We start from the raw sequence: 12,036 nt of genomic DNA on the forward strand, positions 1-12,036 counted from the left end.
TGTATGCTGTACATTCAGCCACACACTGCACTTTTCCTCGATGTCCTATATTTGTATCCCTCAATGTGTCGCTCTTTGCCCTTGAATTGCCCTGAACATAAAGTCATGCAAGTTTCCATGGTTACTATCTTCTGAATTTGTGTCTTTAAACCAAAACAAGAGTGTGCCACCCAATGGACTGTTAAGTATTTTCCATACAGACTCAAAGTGAAGGTGTGCTTGCGTTTGTCAGCATAAGGCCCACATGGACTATGACGATGAGGATAATGACAAAATGTACGTCACATGGCCCCTAGCGGACCTCTGCAGACAAATTATGACCCAAGGCTAACAAGGTCCAATGCCACTAGCTTGGTTCAAAACAGGGCCCTCATGTCCCTTTGTCCGGGGCCCCCAAAGTATCTTGAGACACCCCTTTTAACCAGTTAGGTTGAAAAAAGAGAAATGAGTGCGTGAGTAGAGAGAAAGGCAAAAGACATTTATAAGCTACTGTAGCATTGTCAGACTAGCACAACATAATGAGTTGTAGTGGTAATCATTAAGATAGTGTGGAGCACAACTTGTTATAGAACAGCAACACTTGGAACATTGCTGCCTTACAGGGTATAAACAAAACATTTGGATGTGGACTGGCAGATACTGTGATTGAATCTTAGCCTGCACAGGAAGTGGTGGGCGATCTTTCAGATTTTTCAAGGTGTAAAAAGGAATTCTGCTCGTACAAAAAGTCCATAAGTCACGGGCTATTTGGAGGTTGGTCTTCGTTCTGCACAGTGCTTAATGAGTTGGAGTGTATTAAAACAAGAGGGTCAACAGAGCCACGTTAATGTGGCCTACTGCTGTAGCACTGAACCGCAAAACCTGACATTAATCCTGAGGGTAATGTGGCCCTTCCTGTGGCTAATGAAATCTGAAGCTTTTAAATGGCTGCACCAAATGACACTCCCTGACAGTTTTTGAATTAAGCAGCCATGACTTCTGGGACTGGACTAAATAGCACACAGATGGCCAACGCCAAAGTTGTGTCCACCCACCCCCAACGCTGTTTGCCCTTGGGCTGTTGGATGTGATGCTGTACCTAATTTAAAACGGAGGGAAACCTCAGTTTGGCTTTGATCAAAAGTAATTTTGTTATTTGCGACTAATATAAGTAGAAGTTTGTGGTCACCATAGCTGCTAGATTATCTAAGTCTTCTTCTCACTGATGCACATTGAATTATGGAGGCCGTAATGTGTTACATGTAAGATTTCTTAATGTGGTTTCCCCCCCGAAACAAAAATGTAAAGCACAATCTTTAGCTTAAATCAGTTCACTTTTATGGTTGAGCTGAAACAAGATGATCTGAATTAGATGATGACTGGATTTGACTGGAAAACCGAACTTGTGTAATTGTCTTATCCCCGTGTGTTTTCTATGTTTTATAACTTTAATGGTGCTGTTGAAAGAAAAGGTTAAATTGCAGCTCTAAGAAATACTTTTTGGATCATACATAGTTGGCCACTGATAGCAAGTCTGAATCTTTACACCTGTTCATTTCCTCCGTAACCAACATATTTGTTTAATAGAGTGGAATATACACATTATGTCTAATATATCCCAGACATTGCACTGTAATAGATAATCAGGGTTATTACCTTTATCAGTGAAGGCTCATTAAGTTTTTTTTTTGCTCATCCACTTGATTCACCATGTTTTCTTTTTTTTGCTGCATGTTTCATTAGATTGCATCCATACACTGCACATGTGGTTTATGTCTGTGGTCAACAGGAAAGTTGATTGCCCATCTGTGTGCTTTTGCAAGTACACGGATACCCACTTATAACAGGAATGACCCAAGATATAGTTTGGAGAAATTATAATTCACAGTCTGTCCACCAGTATAAACAGACGAAAGACAGATTATGTTTAATAATTTGCTTCTCAGCAAGATTTCAATTCTCTGAATTGTACTTGGAGGAAACACTGTCCATGTTTAACAGTAAAGAAAACACCTATTAACTCTCCTACATGTAATTCAATATACAATATATTATATCGCCTCATATTTTCGACATTTGCTCCTCACTGTTGCTTAGGTGTTTTCCCCAAAGTGTATATTCTTTCCTTCAGTTGGACAGCCACGTGAAATTGAACTCTTAGGTGCCAAAGATTTTCACTAATGACATTATCATGACTTTACTGGTGAAAGACGTAAACTATATCATGAAATACAAGTTTATTTTAATAATAACTATGCCAACAAACCAATTGGTTTACATTCTCTGTAGTGATGATGATGCCAGACAATCAGCCTTGTACATCATACATTAGATTAGAAGACAGACTTCTCTGAGTACAACTGCACATTTGATTGCTCCAAATATGTGATGCGTGCAATCTTCTCAAACCAAACAAATCAAACAATGTACAAACCACAGAGACGCCTGTCTTTGACATTTTCTAAAGCAGCGCCACGATAAATAAACATCTGCAGAAAACAGCTCATCCCCCTTTCTGAGAACACATAACAAGACCATAACATATATATTCTTTCACATAGTTGAATGATATTCTTCCCAGAACTCTTGCTTTTTCTATTTAAAATTAATATTCACTGATTTGAAATAACTAAAAACTGCAACTTTGTAATAGAAATAAAATTTCATGAAAAACAGAAAACAAATGGAGGAAAAACAAGGTTTTTCAACAAGCAGAGGCCTCACTTGCATGCTTTAAAGTGACACCAAACATAAAGCACACCGGTCTTATCTGAGCAAAGTGCCTCCCACAGTGCAGGGCAAACTCAGAGTCCTGATAATGAGGGAGCACCGAGGTGTCTGACCCCTCATTTGATCACAAACACATGAGGCCGAACAGGCCGAAATGCTTGGGTTCATTCAAACCAGTTGGAGTGGTGATCAGAGAGGGGGAAAGTGTGGCTGTGGTGGTCACCTGACAGAATATCATCGGCAGCTGAGTCACCTCGCCATCTCCTGATGGTGCTTTAATTTGGAGGTGGAGATACTAAACCAAACAGTCAAACATAGTGCTCCGAAACACAACAAAACCCTAAGCAATTATATAAGTTGTTGTAAATTATACCACTGGCATATGTCAGTCCAAGTCTAACCCTATTGGCAGGCAAAACTACCATCACTTATAAATTGTCATCACCTTTTATTCATTTTTTTCCCATGTCCAACACCAGTGATTTTACATTTCTGGCTTTCATTGCACGGATTTTAAAAATCAAGTGGGAAACTACAACAAAGCTCCCTCTCTGTGTTTGCTATAAACACATAATGAATGGATTTTTAATACTCAGAGTGAACAGGATAAATAAAGCTTGTAAAATCTGCATGGTGTTACAGCAATCATGGTGAGGATATGTTTTCACTGCAGCCACTTGCGAATCCAGTTTTATTTTCCCCCTTTGTAAATATGGGGTGAAATACTTATTCCCTGGCAAAGTATGTAAATATTGGATGTAATATACACTGCACGGTTATTTTATTAGGCACACGGGACAAGTAGGAGGATTCAGAGATGCATATTGCGTATTTAGTTGGCAATGGGTGGTTATTTGAGTTAGTGTTGCCTTGCTATCATTGCAAACCAGTCTGGCCATTCTCCAGTAGATCAGCATTTTCTGAAATACTCAGGCTTTATCCACATGGAAACATAGCTTTCCCAATATAATCTTTTTCTTTTTTTGTTCCTAAAACGTTTGCCGTATGCATTGCCCCATTTCAAGAATATACATTTCATACACACAAAGCCCCAAAATGACTTTAAACACTGTTGTATATTTTTGCCATGTCTGTGTGTGGTGCTGTGACGCTGCCACAAAAAGTCAAGTCAGGTCACTTTTATTTATATAGACCAACATCACAAACACACTCAAAGGGCTTTACAGCAAGCGGGCACCCTCCATACTTAGACCCTTTTACGGGGGGGGCCTATAAAAACATAAAGTTTACAAAGAATATAAACCACAGAAATGTAAAATGTAGAAGATCTGAACTTTAACAGAAACTAATAGATGAGAGGCAAAACAGAGAACAGAGGGCATATAAAGATATAAATTACAGAGACGTATAAAAAAGGTGCATAAAGCTTGTGGGCTGTGTAAAAACTACAAACACAAAAGAACTAGAAGATGACAATGATGAAGATGGCGACAGCAAATGCAAGAGCAAAGTTGTTCCCAAAGTTGTGTATTTAGTTGTAACAGGGGTTGTTTTCCCTCTTTTCAAAAAATAGGGCTTCCAAAAATGCTGGTTTCCATGTGGCAACTGGACTGCAAACTGTGAGGCAGTTGTGGCGGTACAAGAGAAGGTTTCTTTGGGTTCATCTGCCAAGTTCTTAGTGTTCCATCATGGTTCGATTGGAATGGTGAATGTGTCCAACATCTGAAACGAGCACTAAAGCCAGACTTCTGGTCTGGTCTTCAGCGTCACACTCATAACTACATAACATAAAAGAACAGTATGAGGATCCCAGAAGTATGGAGACCTCTGAAGTATGTTTCTAATTTCATTGCCCATTTAATTTCATTGAAGCTCTAATCTATCGCAAAACAAGTTAAATATGCTTTTTTTTTTAATGCAGTACATTCTTTTGCCTTTTTCTTTGTACTTTTTCTTATCGAACCTCATAAAACCTTTGATTGCTGCGAAATAAGCGAGCACTCGGAATCTTAAACTGGTCAATTGTGTAGGGAGGTTAAAATGGAACTTTTCTTTTTTTTTCATAATTGCTTTTAGGGCCCCAGAGGAAGCTGAATCAAAGTCAATGACTTGAGAGAAAAAAAAAGTGTAATTTATGTGGAGGCATTCCATGCTTTATTTTAGTCATCTTTCCTTCTTCTCAAAATAGAGCACTGACAAATGTTTAAGTGATTTGTTACCGGGAAATGTGTTAATTGTGTGTAGCTGCATGTTGACATCACAGTGCTAAAAGGCTTGGCTCTGGTGTGAGAGATTGTCGATGTGGTAGCGTGGCTGTGTGTGTACATGTGTTTTGTGGGTTGACGGGGAGAGTTTGTACGGAGGCATTAGCCATTTGTTGCACTGCGTCAAATCTAATGCCAGAGAAACAAGGTCTGGCAGAGAGTGAACCCAAAGAGCAGGAACTGCTCAACTGATCCTAAACATGAGAAAAAGAGTTAAGAGAAGAGGAGTTAGAAAAATGTTATTATTCTACAATAGTGGAACACATATCTGCTTTAGATTTATGACTGTGTGCATTCATTGATAAAAATGATGTGAAATACGATTCCTATCACCAAATGTCTAGTTGCTACGTAACTAAAAAAAGGTCAGGCTTTCCCTGTGAAGAGACGCCGTTCCTTCAGAGACGTCCATTCATCAAGTGCTGCCGACATGCCATAAGTACAAAGGACAGAATATCCCTCACTGGCTCCATTTCCCTTTTTGTTTGTCTTTCTTGTCTTTTTAAAGTCTTTTCACAGTATTTAACGTCTTTGAATCAGTCACACCACAAAGAAGTGGCTGTATTTCTTTTTTAAGATGGCAAACAGACTGTGGGCAGAAAAGCGTCCAAAACTAATTCATCCTATCAGACATTTGATGATACTCATAAATATAACGTCCCTATTTGTCAACTAAGCAAACCAAAATATGTCGGGGGGGAAATTCTAAAGAATATGAGCTTCCATTCAACTGTCAGATTCTCTCCATCTGCATTTCATTGAGGTACATATAAAAGCCTGTTTAATGGGTCTCTGAGCTCATGTCGAGAAATGCCCTTCATCTACCCCAACCAAGACAGGTGGAGACCGGGGTGGCTCACATAAAACAGAAACAAATTATGCTCAGGATACTTGAAGTTCCAAGTCCTCCATAAAACATAACGTGTCATTAATGAACTTGCCTTTACTTGCCCTTTTCCTCTTTTTGTTCATAACAATAGCAGCTGGGGAAACAGTCACCAGATCAGCTTAAACTTTATAGGCTGTGCGACCATGAATAATTTACTTTGATTGCACATATCGAAAAAATAAAAAAGGAAGAATTTTCAAATGGAGGGTTATGGAGATTTTCTTCCCGGAAAGAGCAAAGAGAATTCATAATGGGAAAAGGTGACAAGACATCAAAGAGAAATTTCACAGACTGATAAGAGACAAAGGAGCAGTGAGTTCAAAACATTTCCAGTTTCCCCACTTTGTTCTTTAAGTAACCTTACTTTTTTTACCCGCTCACATTCAACTGAAAGCATTGTCACTGGCAGCAATTTATTTTTCCTCAATTTATGGCATTTACAGAAGCATCAAAGTCTTCCTGCCTCAACAGCAATGTACTTTTTATACAAATATTAATGCGAGTAATGCTGTGCTTGTTTACACTATATCATATTGGTGGTATTAATATTAATGCAGCTTACAGCTTTTTCTTTGCAGTAAAAATCGAAATTTTGATGGTGGCACCATTGACCAATGACCAACATTCTCCAAAGGCTGCTGTGATTCTGATTGTTAGATTGTTATTCAGACCTATTTATCTTCAGCATGTAGCTGTAAGTATAAAGCCAAGTTTAATAAATAATTCTGTGGGTTAATTTTACAGAACACCAGAAATGCTCACTTTTTAAAATGATGATAAAATGATGATAACTCAAGTATGATAGGTATTCTATACTTTGTTATTGTCACTAAATGCATCAGACGACAAAAAATTTAATAACACTTCAAAAATGATTACTCAGATAGCGTCATGTGATTTAGGAGGTTGGAAAGACAACTAACCTGTTTGCTTTCGTGTTGCTATTTATTAACAAGAATATTGCAGAATATTGGTGGAAACTGTATATTTTATTTTTACCTGGGACTTACTGTGTCCTAAAGAATGTGTTTTCATACACACATCAAAGAAAAACCTAACACAGGTTCTTTCTTTGTAACAACAGCGAAGGTGCTCTTCTGCTCCTTAAAACATCCCACAGCTTGAATCAAGGCGGAAGAAGATTGGTGAATTTAGTGAAAGGTTCAGTGAACTTCATTCTATCAAACGTTGATCTTAAGCTCCTTCACTTCCTTCACACAGCACAGACTCGGGCTTTGTGGGTTTTCAAAGACACCTCATGTCTGTTTTCAGACTGTGTGTTCTCCACCAGAAAACATGTTGTTATCTTTCATCTGTCAAGTCACAATTTTCCGTCTCATTGCATGTCAGCGAGACCAAGTTGCGGCATGCACCATTCCTAGCATAAAAAACTCAACGTCCATAGGAAACAAATCAGCCATTTCCAAACTGCGTGCCACTATTCAGACAGATTAAACATCTGATAACTGCAACAATATTAGAGGGAAAGAGTAGTTACCCACTTTGGATTCAACACCTCCTCCATTTGTTTTGACTCTGTCTGATCATCTGCTACAATAAAGGCAGGGTGGATGATCATCATACTGTATCTTATCCACATCACTCAAGCACCAGAAGACTGGTAGTTTTATGTGCATGGGAGCGTGTCAAAAGCTGGCATAAGGCCCATTCCCCTCTTTCCAGCAAATACCAATTCACATTGACAAGTATGGCAAAGCTAAAGGTGAGAGACTTTTTTTTTCTACATAGCGAGGAGGCATTCATCAATCGCAGTGAAACATAGAGCTCTGAGGGTGATGTCAGAATCACCTGCCACCTGGAGAAAACCCCTGTAGATTTCTATTACTGATTAAACAGCGTAGAGTGCAGACGGACTCAAAAGAGGTCCCTTATTTGTTGTTTTACTATATCTCTGCAGGATCTGAGTGTGACAAGCCTATGGGGGCGTGAGTCATGTTTTGTATGAGTTAGACGGTGCCCGTGCTCCAAACCAGAGTGACTATTGTACAGTAGAACAGGAGAATGCCTCATGATTTGGGAAACATGTATGACGTGAAAAGTATTTTTTAAGCCACACCCTGCAGGTGCATCATAACAGGATAAAGATCTCGGCTCAGATTGAAGTTAAGTGGCAATGATTAATAAAACTGCTGCTGAAAAGAAGTCCCCGTCTTTTCGTCTGCGAGTCCTTACACGAAATATCTCACAACGCATCTTCCTTCAGTGTGTAGGATACTTTTCCACACACTGATGAGCTGTACTGGGGCTGATTATAGAGGTAACTGTGTGAGAGTCACGCAACAACACTGCACATCATCCTAGGGTAAAATTTGTCCACTCAATTCAGGGGAAGACGAGTGGTAAAAGCTATTTCAAACATCATAACTAAACACCATCAGGGATCAATCTGTCAAACAAGACAGCGGTACGGGGAAAAGATGAGGAGTAGGTTTATATTTATATGATTACCTTTGTGTAAATGGCTTCCACTCTGACGTCAATTTTGTGATTATTTTCACTTCATGACCGAGGTCAGAGTCAGTCCAACATCGGAGGAGATAAACTCCATCTGGTATCTAAATTAATGGATAAACAGACCTATGTTTGTCCTGATTTCTTCCCAAAAATACCCCATAAGACCTATAAGTCATTGTTATCTGCACAAAAACATGTTTTCCATAAAGGTAATTGTTAACTGCTGCTCTTCAGGGCAACAGTAGTTCTCGGCAGTGTTTCAATGATTCCTTGGAACTCTGTTCATGCAAGTGTAAAATTACAGAAAATGTGTTTACGCATGTAGCTGCTGGACCAAAATAAAAGCCCCAGACTGATAGAAATTTCCAGAGGATTTGGAGAGTGCACAAGATTTCTCTGTTGAATTTGCAGTGCCGCTGATAATGCTATGATTAAAGGAAGATAAGTTAATCCACCAAGTCTCCAATTCTTGACATTTCATGATATGAAGCACAGGCCGTCTGAGGGAAAGATCATGTTTGTGACACTTTCTTCTCCCACTCCCAATCTTCAGTTAGCAACCACAATTTGAGCTCTGTTGTTGTTTTGCAAGTTGTTGACTGTGACTCTTATCATGATGGGGGATTTCATTTGTTGTCCATTTTAACTTAGGTGCACTGCATTAGATGGATGTTCTGGAAATGGAAGCGGATGTGGAAATGTGAAGTTTGCTCAGTAACAACAACATGGACGGGCTGCCACCGCTCATTCAATCATCCAAACGCAACAATACAAACATCCGTACACTTCATTTACATCTCAGTAATCAGGGGCTTTATATAGACGCAGATGACAAACAGGAAGCACATTAATTGTGAACACAGTAAATCATGTATCAAATTGTTTCTGAGATCAGGGGATTTATTTGGGCCGCAGCTGAGAGGCCACCTGTTGACAATTCCTGCAGTACAGTTTGGCTAGAAAATGTGGAAAAGGAAAATGTAAGAATACTATTCTTTGTCCATCATCTGTGTTACACTCACATCTCAGGAATGTCTGTCTGTTATTAAAAACTCAGGAATCAGGAAAAGTCGTCACCACCACTGACCAAAGTCAGACATCCACCGCATTCTTTCATCAAACACTTCCTGTAAACAGCCAAGTGCTTCCTGTGTTGAGGCACATACGGCTGTATTGCCGCCCTCTGACTGTTGCTGCCCATGTCATGTTGCCAGGTCTCGCTTCACATGCGTGGATTTGCAAAGGTAAGCCTCCTCTACAGTCACATCATGGCCCACAGTCCACTGATCCACTCTGAGGAAACACCATCTGTTATATTTTCATTAGAGGCTTTGCGTCAAGCTAAGACAATTAAAGCTAACAGAGTGCAAATGTTTGAGCCTGTGCTGCCACCTTAACAACGTCTCACACATTCTTATCCATAGGACATTTTAATGACCAGTAAATGCACTGTCATAAATTATCGCAGGTAGCACCTGGATTCAGCACATTCTAGATATAACCAGCTCATACACATTAACAGCTAATTTGAAACAACTCTGCAGGCACTTATCCCACATTGCTTTAAAATTATTCCTGGATGTTGGATTGGAATGAATTTTGAATTACTCCGAGCAATAGAGTGGGCTGGTAATGGCTCTGCAATCCCCACTATCTCTCATTATGTACAACTGCTTGTGCTTTCTGTCGGTGATCAGTGAGCACCTTGGAGAAAATGTGAACAGGGAACAGATTCTTCTAAAGGCACTACAGCGAATTATCTTTCAGCTAAAAAAAGGACAGGCTTGGATAAGCATCTTTAGCCCCCAGGGCTTGGCCACCCCTGAGGTGAGAGGATTGCTTCACATGAAGTGGAGGCTTCAAGTGCTGCATGTAAAAATGGAAGGTGCTCTTGTTGTTGGATCTCAAGTGGGTGGCACAGACATGTTGCCCTCTGGGACCTGGAGCCTTGAGGAGACAATGGCCAGGCTGTGTGAAGCGGGAGCTGCAGAGTCGAGGGTCACAGGGCCCCTCCACTCGGGTCCACACCACTAAAGTGACTGTTTAGTGACAACACATAAAAAAGGGTTGTGTGGAAGACTTCAGAGGGGGGGTGTTTTTGGAGTTTGTGACCAAAGGCAGCCTATCCATCATGTGTCACTGCAGCTCTTTGTGGAGTTGGATATATGGACCCAAAAGTGAACTGACGCCTTGTTAAAAGTATTTCAAAAAAACTTTAGTTATGTAATCAACCAAGACACTTCATTATTGGCATTAATAGTATTTTAGTTGAGGATTAATGATAACATTATGCACATGACATAAGAGGGTGGGGTTTAAATTGTGTTTCTATTGGATTTTTTGTATGAATCCCATAAAACAAACACAATTTATCTTCCTAGAAACGATGTCGAATGTTGTCGCCTTGATGTTGCTTTATGGCAAAATGCGATAAGCAAACTTGTTGTGCCTGCTCACAGTTCTCACAATTCTCAGCAAAATATGCAACCTTTCCTGTTTATTGTCTGACAAACAAATGAAAAAATATTTTTTTTATTTTATAGCCTCGTAGGGTGGTGGTTTTCTGACATCTTTTGTTCATGGAGAGAATATAATCTGTGTTAAAAAATAAAACAAATGACTTCAGGGGCAGTCGAACAAATAGTGTGAGCGATGGGATCAGGCAAAGTCTGATAAGTTTTTTCCTGTGGTTACTCCCAGTGTCACGGACACTAACTTCAAACGGTGTGTGAATGATTTAAGCCATACCTTCAGCGAGACGTGGCTGCCAGCGCCGCTGTGGGTAAATAATAGTGTGGGGAAGAAAGGTCTATACAGCTGGCTCAGATACAAAAGCAGGAAAGCATGAACCTCATCTCACACCTTCCCTTCTTTCATCTACTCCTTATAAGCTGGTATTTTGATTTTTGGATTCCTGGCAAGTGGCCCTGTAAGCAATTCAAAGAGTTTTCAACAAGAGCATCTGTTTGGGTATTATCATAAACCTGCATGCACCCCCTACCTTTTACCTCCCCATTCCCCCCTCTCCTCCCTCTCTCTCTCTTATGCTGCGTGCATTTGCATGTTTGAGGAAAAGGGGAGGAGAAGGTGCGTGATGGTGGCAAGCCAGGGGTGGTGGGGGCTTTTCCGTGACCCACAGAGTCAATGATACATAAGCCACATGACCAACTAGTCTCCTTATCCAGGGCAAAGAGGACTCATACACACACAGACGCGCACATACACACGCTCACCGACAGACAGACCAGCAAGCTGACTTCCAGCACATTCACAGCTCCACTGAACTTGGCTCATGCTGTCCTTTCTCTGACAGAAGAAAAGAAGAGACTCTCACAGACACACACACACACACACACACACACACACACACTCTCACACACGCACATACATACACCTCCGTGGGAGAGCTCAGATAAAGACGTGCCTTCAGTCTTAGAGTGGCGCTGTCACACACTGATATACAAATACACATTAAGACAAATACACAGGCACAGCCACCACATGCCACACTCGCACACACACATTCCCACAAACTGACACACTCACTTCTCACATACACACACACACATACAGGGGAGCAAACAGTCTCTCTCTCTCATTCTTGCTCGCTCAGCTGCTCTTCCTCTCTCTCTCTCTCCCCCTCTCCCTATCTCTCTCCCTCCCATCCACACTCACACACACACACACACACACGCACGCACGCACGCACATACACACACACAGACATACACACGCACA

Source organism: Solea solea, chromosome 14 (assembly GCF_958295425.1).
Source record: "Solea solea chromosome 14, fSolSol10.1, whole genome shotgun sequence".
Classification (NCBI taxonomy): Eukaryota; Metazoa; Chordata; class Actinopteri; order Pleuronectiformes; family Soleidae; genus Solea; species Solea solea.